The sequence below is a fragment of the Rhincodon typus genome, chromosome 1, assembly GCF_021869965.1.
Source record: "Rhincodon typus isolate 14 chromosome 1, sRhiTyp1.1, whole genome shotgun sequence".
Taxonomy (NCBI): Eukaryota; Metazoa; Chordata; class Chondrichthyes; order Orectolobiformes; family Rhincodontidae; genus Rhincodon; species Rhincodon typus.
In genome coordinates this window covers 83,228,259-83,243,992 of record NC_063332.1, presented here as the reverse complement: position 1 = coordinate 83,243,992, position 15,734 = coordinate 83,228,259, and the positions used below count along the sequence as shown (strand labels likewise).

The 15,734-nt window shown below is 39.4% G+C and overlaps 1 long non-coding RNA gene across 1 annotated transcript in view; it reads right to left on the bottom strand.

Moving 5' to 3' along the window:
• Window positions 1-5,928: 5,928 nt before the first annotated feature.
• Window positions 5,929-15,734, bottom strand: part of LOC125484816 — a 31,624-nt gene continuing 21,818 nt past the window's right edge. The window contains exon 3 of the long non-coding RNA XR_007263643.1: window positions 5,929-6,676. This is a non-coding gene — a long non-coding RNA (uncharacterized LOC125484816). The remainder of the gene's footprint in view (window positions 6,677-15,734) is intronic.

The following is a 15,734-nucleotide window of genomic DNA, read 5'->3' as shown; positions in this document are numbered from 1 at the left end:
ATTAGTGATTAATAAATTAAACCACCATTATTTGGAATAAAACAGAAAGTGCTGGAGAAACTCAGCAGGCTGATAGCATCTGTGGATGTGAAACTAAAGACTGAATCGTATGCTTTTTGGCTAAGTGCAAGTTGTGATGAGCTTGGTGGAATGGTTCTCACTGTGAAGCTGAATGGGTTTTTCCACTGTATCTTCCCAAAGATTGCATGAATTGGCATTTCAGCGCTTACAGCGAATATTATCGCCTACTTCTGCCCCATCTCACTGGAGATCCTAGAATTGATCAGTATCCCTGGCACCAGGACCATAGTTAAAGATTGTTATGCACCTAGACAAGTATTGAGTTGCCCTGCATGGATCCTGGGCATGGCAGGCAGGGGGAAACCAGCATCCACTATGCATGGCTCTTGTTGAATGTGGTGGTGCACAGGCAGGACTTTCTCTACACCAAGAAGCAGCATAAGGTCAACTACATCAAACTCTGCCATCCTGGTTCAAAGTTACTGACCAGGTCAATGCAATCTTAGCCATCTGGAGGAATGGCCCACAATGTAGGAAGAAAATCCTTCTCCACTTTGCCTGCATAAGTACCACTATCTTCTCCCTGATATCTCACACTCACTCTATCTCTGCTACTGGACTCAGCTCCCACCAAGGTTAATGCTCCACTACTCTCTTTACTGCCTGCAACTTCTTTCTCTTCTCTTTCACCTACCCCAATCCATGATACCAATAACCTTGCATGCCTCCTGCACCTCTTATTCAGAAAAACTCTTCACCTACACCACCAATAATAGATGGGCCACCCACTTTCACTTCCCATAATACCTGCTTCTCTCTCATTCCAGGAGCAAAAAAAGTTCCTAGTGCAGCAAGAGTCAAAGCGGGTAATGGGCTGCCCCTAGTTGCCCCTAGCATCTTCTCAGCAGAGGATTCTGACTCTGACACCCACCCAAACAGGGCATGGACTGGTATTGAGATTGCACTTGACTTACTGCACCAGGAATCCCTGAGAGAAAGTTATCGCCCTTGACTGAGGCTTTGTGTCAGCACTGAATGGCAAAGCCTGGTATGTTTGGTTGAGGTGATGATACGCTCAAAGCTAAGCCAAGGCCATGCAAGGCAGGGATGCTGTGAGCATCCTGTTAGGCTCAGTATGAGCATGTGCTATGACAGCAAGTAAAGAGCTTGATGAACCAGCCTGGTCCAGTTCATGAGCTGGGTTCATGGCCTTGAGTTCACAGTGTCCTTGCAGTAGCATTACATTAACAGTTTCTGATGTAGCCTGAGGTGCATCACCAAATTATAGAAGAATATGTAACTGGATGGGAGATGTGCCACAATAGTTCATAGCAGATGGCACATGGATGCCAATGTCCATGGATGTGGGGATAAAAAAAACTATTAGTTTGCCTGAGCTACCAGTCAGTTTTGTTTAATTTGCTGCTTGCAATAATTTCAGTTTCCTGATCACAGTTTATTTAGTAATTGCAAGAAATGCTGTAAAGTTATCTTTTTGTTCATAGCGCTTCATGACCCTACCTATCAAGACCAATATATCTATCATATCTACCAAAATAGATCAGTTACCAGTTTACACTAAAGACCATTTGTGTATTAAGCATGTCCTACAGCAAGGACGGAAAGTGAAGTTTTATACTGTGTTTTAATCAATTTAACTGGAATGTTACACTAGAATTTGTCCCGATAGAATTAGAAACTACTTTGAAGTTTTTTTTTGGACACTTCACGGGTCTCTGTGTATCCCATGCGCAAAACAATAAGCAAACCCTCAAATAAATGTAACCAGAATACCTATACGTTTCTTCACCATATTGAATTCATTCTTTCTTGACCAAGGTAGCAGAACTTCTGAGTGGATGCACCCTCCCATAGCAAAGTAGACACTTCCGTGTCCTTTTTCTTGCGCGGTTTAAGGGCGCTCATATTATTACACAAGAACACAGCACAAACCATTGTAAGTAACTGAGTTAAATCGTTATTTATCTATTCTGTGAACTTCACACTGTGTTTCTTCACAGGTTTGTTTCAACAGTTTTGTTACTAGCTTTCTATACATTTGAAAATTTTGTGAATCATTTACATCAATCGGGTTGTTTTACTGGGCAAAGCATTTTCTGGTTACATTGATAACACCTCAAATTGCAAGTGTGTTGGTTTTCCAAACAAACCCTATGACTCATTTTACAGAAGACGTCATATTTAGTACCAGTCAACTGTAGAACGCATTCATCTGTAGTGATGCAATTTGCTTATAGTAACATATCTGCGAACATTTTTGTTCCAACTAGGAAGGAGAAATTTTGTAGATTTCATCCCCTGGGATGCAGTAATATCGTGCCTAGCCTCCGAGTAATTCTAGGTACTACTACCAGACATAAGTACAGAAGTATTGCACCCATATACACAGAACTGTTACTGCCTCTTTTTCATTCCAGCCTTGCCGTGGATGAAATAAGCATTTTGGTCTCATGCTGGGTTCTCAGGCAGCTGGAAGACAAACCATGCACTTGTGTAGCTGGGGGAGGGACAGTATGTCTCAGCTCGCCCCTTTCACCCCAGTTACTTCCTCACCACTACTTTTCCTGTAGCAGACGGCTGGTGGTTCAATGCATAAGGATCATTAACTAACAACTGAGCATCTTCCCTCTCTGTTTAAGCTCTATGTAGTTGGGTAAGAGGCTTTGACTGAGTCCAACCCAAGTAGTATGCATCTATTATCAGGGCTTGTATTGGGCTTTATCTGGCGAGGGCTCAGCCTTGCCCTGGACTTCATCAATCATTTAGATCAGATCAGATCCCCTTTATACAATCACGCCTCATTAATCGCATCAGAACTAGGCTGTGCAGCTCGGAATACCTGTACACTTAATGCTTCAGTGCTTGAAGTTGCTGGCAATAGAAAAAAAGTCCTTAATAAAAAAAGTAATGAATAAATTAAAATCCAACGTCAAGATTTAACAATTTTATAATTTCAATCTTAAATAACACAAGTAATAAAACGTGTTTTTCATTATTACTTTATTTCTCCTCTCTAGCATATCCATTTTGATAATTTTCTTAAAGGTTGAGGTAAGTTATTACAGTAAATACTCAACAATACTGAAACACTGGGATGGTCTTGAACACTGCCATAAAGTAAGCCGCAGGCCGCTTCATATCTTTCTTTCCTCTTCTCGGAAATAAAGTCACGTTTGTTTTTAAATGATTCTCCTGTGAAGCCAAATGGCGACTGATTGTTCTAACTCTTATATGATCTTCAATGTACAAAGCTACATTGAGGCGGCTCACCTTTAAATAATTTGAAGCATCTTTATGAAGTTTACAAAATAGCAGCAAGGCTGCAAAAGCCAACTTCAGATCGCCATATTGTGAGAGCCTGTACTGACGTTTCAGTGAGCTGGTGAACTTCAAATCATCTGTTAACGCCCGGGATACAAAATGTTAGCTTATTCCCCTCCAGGACAATCTACTTTAATAGATGTTGAGCTGTTATTCCAAAATAAACTAACTGTCGAATCCTGATATGGTTATAATCTACGTTTTAATTGCAAGCTAATTTATATTCACAAAGATGATTCGTTCTTTCAAATACGTCTCTAAGTCCAAAGATTTTGGTTAAGTAGCGTGCAAAATTAAAGGAGAGGAAAAAGGGGAGCTGGGTCTCCACTTAAACGTTTTTAATAACGATTGTTTTCTGTGGAGCAAGCTCACACGAACTCCTGGAGGAATTAAAGATCTGATTAACGTTATATTTTCCACCAGACGGAATGGAGCAATAAAGCAAACAGCGCGGAAATGGGACTTCACCCATCAATTAGATATCTATTAGCAGCCAATGCAGGCTTCGCCACAGGAAATGTCACTTCACAGGAACATCCACTGCTTTCACTTTCTCGTCAAATTAAACAATTCTTCATGGTTCGAAATATAACCCAAACAACCCCTTTGTTTTTAGCACGGCACCTGCTTACGACGCCCTCCTTAAAAAAAATGCACGACAGTGCAGTACGATGAGGTTCCCCATGCACCTGCACAACAGATTTGCCTCTAATGCACCAAAGAAAATCATCTCATGCATCCTTTCTTTCCATTAATGTCGAAAAACCTAATTGCTTCACCATTTCCAACTGCAGCTCCTCTACTGTGATGTACAAAGTCTTGTGTATCCCACTACTGGCGGTCAATTTTATTATTTACTACTGTTTAATTGAAAATAAACCATTTACAACAGTCTAGATGTTGAGTAAGCAAATATCTTACCATACACGTGAGTGTCAAACCGTCTAAGGGCATTGGAGTAGCTTTATTAACTTCACAGCAAACTTTTTAACTAAGAAAAGAGAATCTTAAAATGAAATGCAATTACATTTAAATCACTCAACTGAAACTAACATTTCTTATGGTCAGTACTCACCTAAATTCTGTTTTGTTTGATGAAGTGAAATGCATTGGTTAAAACCTCTCAATCAAACTTCAAAGGGACGAGATGAAGCTGGCTCAGTTATATCTAACTGCTGCCGTCAGTGCTTTAAACCTTTGAAGAGCAAATGGCAACCTTTTTAAACTTTGAATTTGACAATAGCGTCTTTACACGAATACTGCACTAAAGATACTCACCTTTTGTTTGGTGTTCATTGAAAGTCTTTTTTCTCGCTCCATATAACTAAAATCAAGTACTTTTCACACAAAAAAATTCCCAACAACAGACGGAGATCATTTATCATCAACGATAGTTTGGCAGTATGACAACTGTGTCTCTGCTTTACAGTGACAAAGACCGAATCTGCGATAAACTAAGCAAAAAAAAATCAAGGAACTCGCGAAGCAGAAAAGTTTGTGTATAAAGAAAGTACTGTTGCTCTATTCAAGGCAGTGAATTGAAATGGATATTTACAAATAAAACCAGCTGAAGTCTCTGGTCAATGCATAAAAGCTGCAAAGCAGCTAAGATGGACATGCTCTGTGGTTAATATTATAATTTTCATAATGCTCTTTTATGTTGCGCTAGACTCCTCCGGTGAGGAGCCCGCAGAGCTGGTCAAAGAGTCTTTGAGAATGAGCAGAGGCGGGCAGCTCGGAGCTGCGAACCCCCCGCCGGAGTGAGTGGCACTAAGTGCCCCGACCGGGGCTGCTCTTCCTCTGCCTGCAGCACCTCGACTGCGGCAGGAGCCTCCTATTTAAAATGCGCATTTCCAAGTGCAATTCACCGCGACCGCAAACACCTCGCCACTGTTCCCCCTTCCTCTTTCTCTCTCCCCCTCTCCCCTCGGTACCTTGGCAATTATCAGTACCCTTTTCTCATTTTAATCTATTCATTTCTTTCTCCCTGTAGTGTGCACCCTTTGCTGTTTCCTTCCCTCTCCCAGTTCCCTCTGCTCCTTGTGCATCTCCAATGGTCGCCTTGTAGCTAATAATCTGATTTGCTTTTCTATGTATTATTTAATTCGTAGCCCATGAAATATTTCTTCTGTCAAACATTATGTAATCGTTTTTATCCCTTTCCCAGTTTGTTGTTGTTTATGCTATTTTAGTTTTTCACTGCTCAGCTTCCATGTGGATTCTTCGTGTTTTCATCTCTTGAACTCTGGTCCATTTTATTGTATGGTTTGCTGGTCACACTTCCCTCCCACGTGTTCTGGATCTTCCATTTCCTTTGCCTTCATACGTTGTGCCTAGTTTTGTTTCTGTAACATTATTAAGCATCGTTTTTCCATTCGGCACTTTCTTTCATACCTCTTTCCTTACAAGCTCACAGTAAAGCCATGTCAGATTCACAATCATATAATGTGTGACCTAGATCCTTAAAAAGACTTTGTAACTCTCAGAAAGTAAAGATCCAGTTTTGTGACTGGATGTGATTTATTGGTGTGATGCGCTCAGGCATTTTTCTTCTTAACTGCTTTGATAAGCTACAAGAATACAAACTTGGAGCTGGGATTACATTCATTGATACCGTGTTGCTATAGTGTGTCATTATCTATGGCAGCGTGGTAATCGTTTCAAACTTTGTAAAAGATGACCCCTTTATTCTAATTCATGTCCGGGCTTCTTTTGTCCTTTATTTTCTCGGAGATTTAAACACACATAAGATACAATTGAGTTGTTTCAAACGAAGAATGCCGGAATAACTAAAACTTTCGATGCAAAATGTCTAACAATTTTAAGAAGGATGCTTCAATGAAGTATTGTCATCTGGATCAGAACTGTTTAAAGTTGCAACACGTCCGCCCAGTGCACCTTCGCGGTTAAATCTTAATTACCTTAAACAAAATGAATAAAGTTTCCAACACGTAAGATTGGAGCGAGGCGCCTGGACTGGTCATTTAAACGCTTTCCTGGAGGCCAAACAGGGCACAAAGATCAGCATCAAAGGAATGTATATACATATACATATATAACGAGTATATCCATAATCAATGATAGTGAAACCAAACTAAAACTCTTGTTTTATTTGCCTGAAAGGCGCTCCATTTATCATTCACAAGACAGCTTCAATGATCTTTATCTGCTTTGCCCAGATTCTGACCCAAATTCAGCATTTTTATGGAAAATTGCAGTCAGTTTGATTGATGAAATCTAAAGGCGCCTAAAACGGCACTAAAGATCCCCAGCAGTGGAACTCCAACTGAGTGTATCAATGTTGGTATTGTCCCTGCAGAAAAAAAAAGTGGAAAACGGGTAAAAAGTTAGCGATTTTTTGTTAAAAATCCACAAACGTCAAGAGGAGATAACAAGCTTATTATTCATGTTCACGCGTGCACACAGGCATATAATCCCTGTGTGTATTCGAAATATATTTCTGCCTGCCCCGCATATAAACATATTTATACAATGTAACTGTTTTTGTGGAATCGACAACAATTTTCATTGGACTGTGACTATTCCCTTAAGGAAATGTCTGAGTGTATTGAAAAACATAATTGTTCGGTTCAATGATATTCTCCCCGTAATTGGTGATTACTGTTTCTCAAAGAGTACATAGAAACACCAAAAGGGTCGCCTTCAATGATAATAATTAAGCTTATTGTTTTTATATCGTCCATCGGTCGCTATATAAATAATGATGGACCGAGAATGTGCGTATTATTGCATGGTCTATAAGATACTATCGAAATTGTTGGTTGCTCTGGGATGCTGTAAAGTCGGAGTTGGACCTTACGGATCATTTGGTCAAAGTAATGTAAAACGCTAAAATTCGACTCTTGAGATCTGATTGTTTTATATAAATGTGGAAATTCGCTATCCTTCACTGAACGTCTCCCCAAACGCTAAACCAGCACTTTTATAAACAAACGAGCATAAAAATTCTGTAATAGTCATTTCAATTACTTAAAAATATCTAACATACTTTTAACTTGTTAATCACTTAAGAAAACGGTACCAAAGATAACCTGCGAACGTAACCTCTGTAGCTTCAGTGGGCTGCAAGTTGGGTTGTAGCAGTTAAAATAGATTTCTAACCTCTAGTATATTTGAGCTTCGAATCTGGAACAAAGCAGTCAGTATTCCTAGTGTATATCATGCAGATAAACTATTCGGCGACCCGGTAATGCACTGATTAACCGGATCGTTACCGTGCATGTCTTGTCTTGTTTGCTTTGATATATTGCTGCAGAATATTGACACCTGCCTAATGGTTCTAAATTGCTACCTCTTAATAAAGGGAACATAGCTCCCAGACAAGCTGATAGACTGCAAAGTTGATGAATGTAATCCTACCGCGGGGGGGGGGGGGGGGGAATTTGGAGGCTGTCTCTTGTCACATTACCAAAGGGGTTTCAATAAATCTTATTTAAGTTTTAACCAGTTCTGCCCTTCGACTGCTTCGGGCGGGGCGGGGGTTCTGTGTTAAGAGTAAGAGTGTGTTGGTGTGCCAATGTTCAGGAACAGCTGCTCCTAAATACAGACAAGCTCTTGTCAATTAAGGCATTGACAAGCAGGTCCACACCAGCCCTGGGGCATTGAGCAGCCAGCAGTGTGCAGCCCCTACAATTAGTATCAATTTTTACAGGGACCCTGAGGGCACAAATGCACAGCCAAGTAAGAAACAAAACAACAGGCAAAGCCAAACCCAGAAACTGCCGGAAACTCGAATGATGCTGAGCAGATTACGAGGGGCCATTTGTGAATGTGTTCTCTCCAGAGCTCATGCAAAGACTTTTCAGTGCATGTCCTCATTCGATCTGCCAGGCTCCTAGGCTGTGGCACGCACCATGTACCAGTGAAGAAGAATGAAGACATTATTTATCATCTACGAATAAATGTTCGCCCCTTCCCGCGTCCTTTGTGACCAGTGTCACCTCCAGCAGCTGGTGGCATGCAACTCTCCCATGGTCCTGGCCTTTGGCCCGAGAGGATTGGACAAGGGATACCGCTCTGAGGAGCACAACTGGGATGCCTCAGGTCAGAGAGGCCAAGCTTCCAGCAGGACTACAAATACACCAGGAACTGAACGAAACAAAACCCAGAGGGACACGGAGGCCTGGGGGATCATTAGTGAAGGTGTTTGTTTAACTAATTAGGGGAACTGGTAGTTGGGGGGGGGGGGGGGGGGGGGGGGGGGCAAGTGGCATGTTCGACATGATACCGCTGGGGGAAGGCAAGGTTCAGATTGCAAGAGAACAGGCAACATCACAACACTGACTAGGTGACCCTGTGAAGTTCAAGAACAGAACAAACAGCACATGCCAAAGGGAACAGCAGTCAACTGGAAGGCAACAAAGCGCATGACATTGAAAAAAAAAGATCCAGTATTAAATATGGGAAAGTTAGGTATGGGGCAGAGGTCAAGAAAAGTCAACAAGAGAGCAGGTTTAATGAATGAAGGAATTTAATATCAAAAATACATAAATCTTCAAATGAGGCCAACGACATTATGAACACAAAAAAGGACGAGTGTCCGAGTCAACACTGATTTGATAATAGCAGGGAAAAGGATTGCTCCACCTTGTTAACATGCGATGTAAAAAGTTAACAAGGGATAAAAAGCTTTGAGTAGTCTGAAGGATGACAGCATACAAATGCATGCACGTAAACTGTGCTTCATATAAAACAAACAGCAAAAGGCAATTTGAAAATAATACACAACTTATAAATTATTGTACCAAGAGAAATTATTGAGAAATCTGAAACAGATGAAACGAAAATCACCAATGAGTTTTCAACCCATCACAAACCGGTGGGGTGAAGATTTTTTAACAGTTTGACGCGTGCCACCGGACGCACCTGATCGAGTCAAGGCAATATTGAGGTTTGAATGAAAATAAGATAAAACACTGGTAGTGCTGTTAAAATATGCCTGTACTATTGAGGGGGGTGGGGGGTGGTGTGGTGGGAGCTGCGGCCGCAAGAGTTTGCTTAAGAAGTTTGAGTGTCCCTCATGGTTAGGAATGAAGTGAGTCCTGTTCAGTGAACGGCTCTAAACGGATCCGATTAAACGAGTTGTAAGAGCAACACATCTGTCTGTGTACACCTGCTGATGCTCGCTGCAGGGTCATGAATAGCCTCGCCTCTCTATTTGAAAAGCCATACAAGTTCCTGCTTCTATGACTTGATACACTGCCTCGGACACAGCGCACAATATTCCTATTTCCCAGTGTAATTCTGGGGTGCAATATCTGTTAAATACGGAAAGTTACAGATTAGATCATTTGGGTGGTATGTTCCATAGTGTGCTGAGGTCAGTGGCAGTCAGTCCATCCATTAGGAGACAGTAATTGCCTCAGGTCTGACAGAATGTCGTGCACTTCTGGAGGCGCCATCAATCTCCATCCAGTTATCCCATTGTGCACGGCTCACTAATCCAACTCATCAATTCAACATTTTACTTATATTTTGGCCTTATCATCAATAGCTGAGCAAGGATTTGTCTATACAACGCTAATGTTTTGTTTTCTTTTTTTCGTCTAAGCATAAAGTCACAACAATCCTGACTGTCTTTTCTTCTGGTGCGCTGTGTATCTGTCAGTTTTATTTACTCTGAATTGACTTTGCCGTATATAACCTTTTTCACTTGACTTTCCACCGTTTTCCCCGGGTTTTTCACCTCTTCAATTTATCTTTACCTTCCGTGTAATTTCCTTCTTCTTTTAAATGTTTTTCGGTATTTTAATCGGAGTACACCACATAACTTTTTAAACTTCCAGTCTCCACACATCTCACCATCTAGTTTCCCTTACCCCCTCAGTCTCCACATTTCCAACCATTTCTGTCTCCTTCGTTCTCTTGCTTCATATTTCTTCATAAAAATGTGATTATTAGAGAAACCCTTCCTTTTCTGACAATTTAATAGTACAAACTAATCATCTGCATGACATACTCCATTCATCTACCCAGGAACCGAAAACAAAGAACGGCTTTTCTTTATGAATGTCCAATTCCCTGTCTATTTTAGGACGAATTTTAGGTCAACAACTATATACAATGCACCCTTATGTGCCTAACTGATCATGTTTATGGACCAATGTTTCCTATGTATTAATGAGAGTTTATGCTGGTCTGGAACATGATGTAACCTGCGACCAAATAAGAAAGTGAACTGTTCACTCTTCCAACAATTTGTCAAATGCACTTATATAATGTATGGCTTCTTTACAATAAATATTTTACAGTAAAATCCCTCGTCTGTTACATACTCAAACTGTTTATGGTTTAATGATGGACTGTTAGTCAAACAGCTCAATTTAGCAGTGGTTTCAAGCGGTTCTTGAAGCATTTTTCCGAAGGGAATCGCCAGCATAGAATTATTCCAACGGGACTTCACCTCAAGGAACTCTCCAATAACGTCAATTCTTGCAACAGTCGATTACGGGATAATTTTTAATATATATGCAATAAATGTTCACTTTGTTACAATGAATGACAGAAAATAATATCGGCAAATCTTAATATACATCTATTACTGACAAATGATCTACACGCATGGTATATTTAACTTTGATTAATTTATTTGCAGATTATTTTTGATAAAGCAATAAGTATTACGATGAGCCTGACATTTGCTCTTCACTGGGGGCACATAGGCGAATATCTCTCATTAAAGTGAGATGATGAAGCTGTTTAAGCGTTATTAATAATTAATTGCTTGCAATTAATTTTCCACATTGCTTTGCAAAAAAGAAAAATAATCAATTTTTTATAGAGATTGACCAAACCCCAATGAAACCCAGGGAAATTGACAAGGAACATCTTTATTCACTACACATGCGGCTCTAAGTTTCTCCACCGTCTAATATAAACAATGAGTATGTTTATTTATAATATTGATATGTTTGAAAACACTTCAATGCAGCATTGCACACAGAGAAAATAAATGTATATAGACACACAGTTAGCAATCGGGACAAAGAATTCAAAGCGATAACATAAGCAGGGGCTAGGCACAGGACAAAAAGAAATAGCAGTCTCCACAGCAGAATCGGAGTGGGGAACTGAACACCTGCATTCCTGAGAAATCTGACTTCCGAACTTGAGATTGGAATCGGTTGATTTACGAGAAGGGGGTTAATGGGGCTGAGAGCATTTTCCGCGCCAAGTTCAATGCTGTACACGAACTAATGAGAAATGATGTCCATCGCATGAAACACAAATAAACACTGCAGCTTACTTTCTGACACACGTGTTTGACAAGTTGTCATGTGCTTCCATAATTTAGCAGAGACAATGCATGAAGGCGAGGGCTTATAATAAGTTTTCGGGATCCTCATTTGGTTAACGACTAGGTTCCGACCTTCACAGAACCTCCCTAATGTAATCTGAATGTCATAATTAGTAGATTGTTTTTAAATTCTAAATGAATGTTAATACGGTCTTGCAAAATAGGTGCAGATCAGGTCAAGGAGATACTAGGTTCAAAGAGACGGAAGACAATGGAATTCCCTGGAATTATTGACAGGTAAAAGTACAAGGTGCTGAATGCACCGTTTATGTGCACGCATTTCACTGAAGCCTTTTATCTGGATGTTGAGAGGTTGCAGGTTACCGCCATCTATCCACGCACGACAAAATATTACCTCCCATTGTGCTCTCTCACTGCCTTTTGTCACTTCTCGCTAGAAAAGCGGTTCGTTCCAATGGAGAACGCAATTCATATCTTTCTGGCAAATTTTGTTTCCACCGTTTTTGTCCACCTATGCTGTGGAATTATGGTGCCCCTACATTCCTAATTCCTGATTTAGTGAAATCCTCGCGCCTACTCTTTATTTTCCCGGTGGCATTCTACATTGTCTGTCATTGCATTGGACATTTTGCTTTCTGAGACACTTTACACCTGACTGATCGAGTAATACACTAACACTCAGTGCCCACAACACTGTCGTACCGCACGGGCAGGCGAACACCGCAAAATAACACTGATGAGATGCGACCTGCGATTGCACTGTTCAAAATGGTTCAATAGAGCGCGCTTCCCCTTTGTAACAGCAATCTAACGTCGGACATGGGAATGAATAACTAACATCCAGCTAGGTTTATCCAGCCAAAGGCACAGCATCGGGAAAGTAAAATATATACCTACATGAAGAACTCTGGCTGCCTTCAGCATTTAACCTGTCCCCCTTCCCTTGTTAATTTATGTTTTATCGACATATAATGGAAAATTTAATTCAAAGAGAGGTTCTGAATAAAGTTCTTTCCTGTTGTTTTGGCTGGATTTGGTGTGGATAAACAGTCCAGTAGATATACAGTTTAATTACGAAAATCTTGCATCTTCAATGATGTCTATTCAGTAACGATGCAGAATGATCAATCTGAAACCAAAACGGAACGTGTTATATCTTCACTCTGTGAAGCTCCTCCCTGCCCTAGGACTAACCCGACAGAATCCTGTCACATTATCGAACACATGCAGAGACTGGACAAAACCACTTCGCCTGAAAGAGGCAAATTTCTCTCCTCTTCCACCATTCACATGGCGTTCTCTTTATCCTCTCTTATCAAACACTACGGAGTAAAAGCATTGTGCAACTGCAACCAGGGTTAAAGACTAATAAAAGATAATGATGTCCATTGTATGTGCTGTTTGTTGGGTCGATGTATAACTGAAGTTGCAAATATTGAAAATCATAGGGAAAATCAATGGCAAATTAAAATAAATACGGGAAGAGAAGACGTCTATTGTTGGGTAACAATTTAAAATATTTTAGTGTTTAACAGGGAAACGACCATTGCTGCAGCGCAGTTCCAAATAAGGCGAAAATAATCACTAAACTCTTTGGATTCTATAATGAAATCGTTTTTACGGTCAGTTACGTGTTCTTTGATGCATTTGCCGATTATAGATAAGAAAGAGGAAGGATATCAATCCGATGCAATAAAGTGTATAATTCGATTAACATTAAGAAGACATGTTTGTATTAAACTTTGTCTATCTTGACATTTCCAATGGGGTTGCTGATCCTTTTTTTTTACTGCCACTGTATTCAGCTACAAAGGAAATGTATTCATATGAATGTTTCCTTTCCCCCTTTTTTCTCTTCTTTCTATTTTCTCGTTTGTGTTCTCTGGTCCTCTTTCTTCGCTCTGTTTGCTTTGGTGAACTTTTCTTTAAGCTGAGAAAAGAATCGGAGCCTTTTATTTTTCGATTTCATCTGAATTCCCATTTTTTTGTAGCTTTGATTCTCCCATTTACTGGCTTTGACTTCTCTTGTCAGTCGTGTCGGGCTGCATTCTTTTGTCTCCTCCCACATATTCTATAGGAAATTCTTGAGAAAACGCTTGGTACCCGGTGATGAATCAGCTTTAAAACGGAGCAAATGAAACGAATACTGAGGAAGTTGGTTTCCTTAGTAATTGCTCTTGTTTTGGTGAAAATGCATATATTCCCTTCATTGTTGGTGCATCATAACAGCAGGGGTTTTAAAATAAAGATTAGAGAGGGATGGTTATTTTGTGTTACTATTCGATTTTATTCATTCTGAAGTATCCGCAGGTTAAATCATTTTTAAAGAAAGAATGTTTTTAGTACAAAAACGGGTCCTTATCCTATATGATTATTCCCTAATGCACTATTAGAGGCCTTGTTAGAATTTCAAAACCACAACAAGGTGGCGGCTTACTAAGAAACAAAATAATGTTCTTTAAAGTTGCAAAATAATTCGCTTGTCTGAAAATTATATCACTGCAGCACTTAACCATTTTGCACTGTATTACACAGACCAAGTCAGCTCTCTCGCCACAAATTTACATCGGCACAAACAGAGCAATACATTTTCTAAGTACTTTTTATTATTTAACTTTACCAAAGGATATTATATTCTTTGCTATGTTTTCTCACATTTGACGTTTGACTTTATTGTTTTCAAGGTGATAAATAACATCAATCCGGCGCTACACTAGGATTTCATTTTTTTTGGAGCAAGAACATAAATTGATTGTGATTTTGTAAGATTACAGAAATCCATATACTGTAATGTTAATCAAAATATGTGGAGGAAATCTTCTGCAGAGTTTTTTTCGACACTGCTGTTATTGTAGCTATGTAATAACTCATACAGAAAGACTGGATCAGGTTAGATAATAAAGAGTAATGCATTCAGAATTAATCCCCTCCCCCATCTCACTTTAAAAGCATCGAGCACAAAATGTACATTCCACTCTTTCAAACGATACATTCCACACTTCCGAGGTAAAAGCATTCATTTGATTATAAACAACCCTACAATGTGGGGAAATTAATCTTTTTGACTCTGAAAAACCTGAATATTATTTTTATAAATTTTCATTAAAACTATAAGTTCAAAGAAAGCTGGAAAATTCACAAGAGAGATACATTAGAAGATTGAACGTTTTAAAATGTATATGTTACAAAACTTCAAGCCAAATCACCTTTATGGAGGGCTGTGTCTTCAAATAGACAATTAACACGGCCACTAACAATTCTGATAAACTGTTTCTCAATTCACACGCACAAACGCTAATAGGTTAGAAGTCTTCTGATAATAAAAATGAAACCTCATATCGACCTGTTTCCTAATTTAGTTTTTTGGATTTCCAAATAAATGCTTCAATAATCTATCCAGAACCATCAGAAGTAAAACAATCCGGAAGGACGAAAAGTATATCAAAAACATTTAGCTATTTGATTTCAGCGGGATTTTTTTTTTGGCGAAGCGAGTGAACAGTATACATACATTTTCATGCGCTTTCATTGGTTTACAGAAACACCACAAACTGATTTTTCTTTTTTTTTGAAAGTATAAATGTTGCATACTTCAGATAAAACACGCAAAGCAAATGATTCATCTCTAATGTTACCGATCCACATCGAGACAAACGCTAAGGCCACAATCGCGGTTTAAAACTACAATTATTCGAAAAAACCAAGCTGCTCCGAATCTAACTTAGGGTTGATGTTCAAGAATAAGTAAGAATCAAATAAGCTAAGTACTAATACTTACACAGTGAACAGGCAAACGTCCAGTTCGAAATTATTGCATTTTCTCCTTACAGAATATGTAACATATTTCTGTTACAAACCACACATAAACTAATGTGGGTTTTTTTTGCATCATACCGCACCATTTTATACATGATGAGCCATCAGTAATAGGATTATTAAACAAAAAACAGTCTCAGGCGCTGGCGTTAACCTTTTAAAATGGCTAATTAAGTTTTGAACTGAAAAATTAGATTCTACATTGCTTACCATTTTTGTTGATGGTTAAGCTATTTCCAGCCACATTGCATATTAACAGTACAAAAGCATTCCAGCC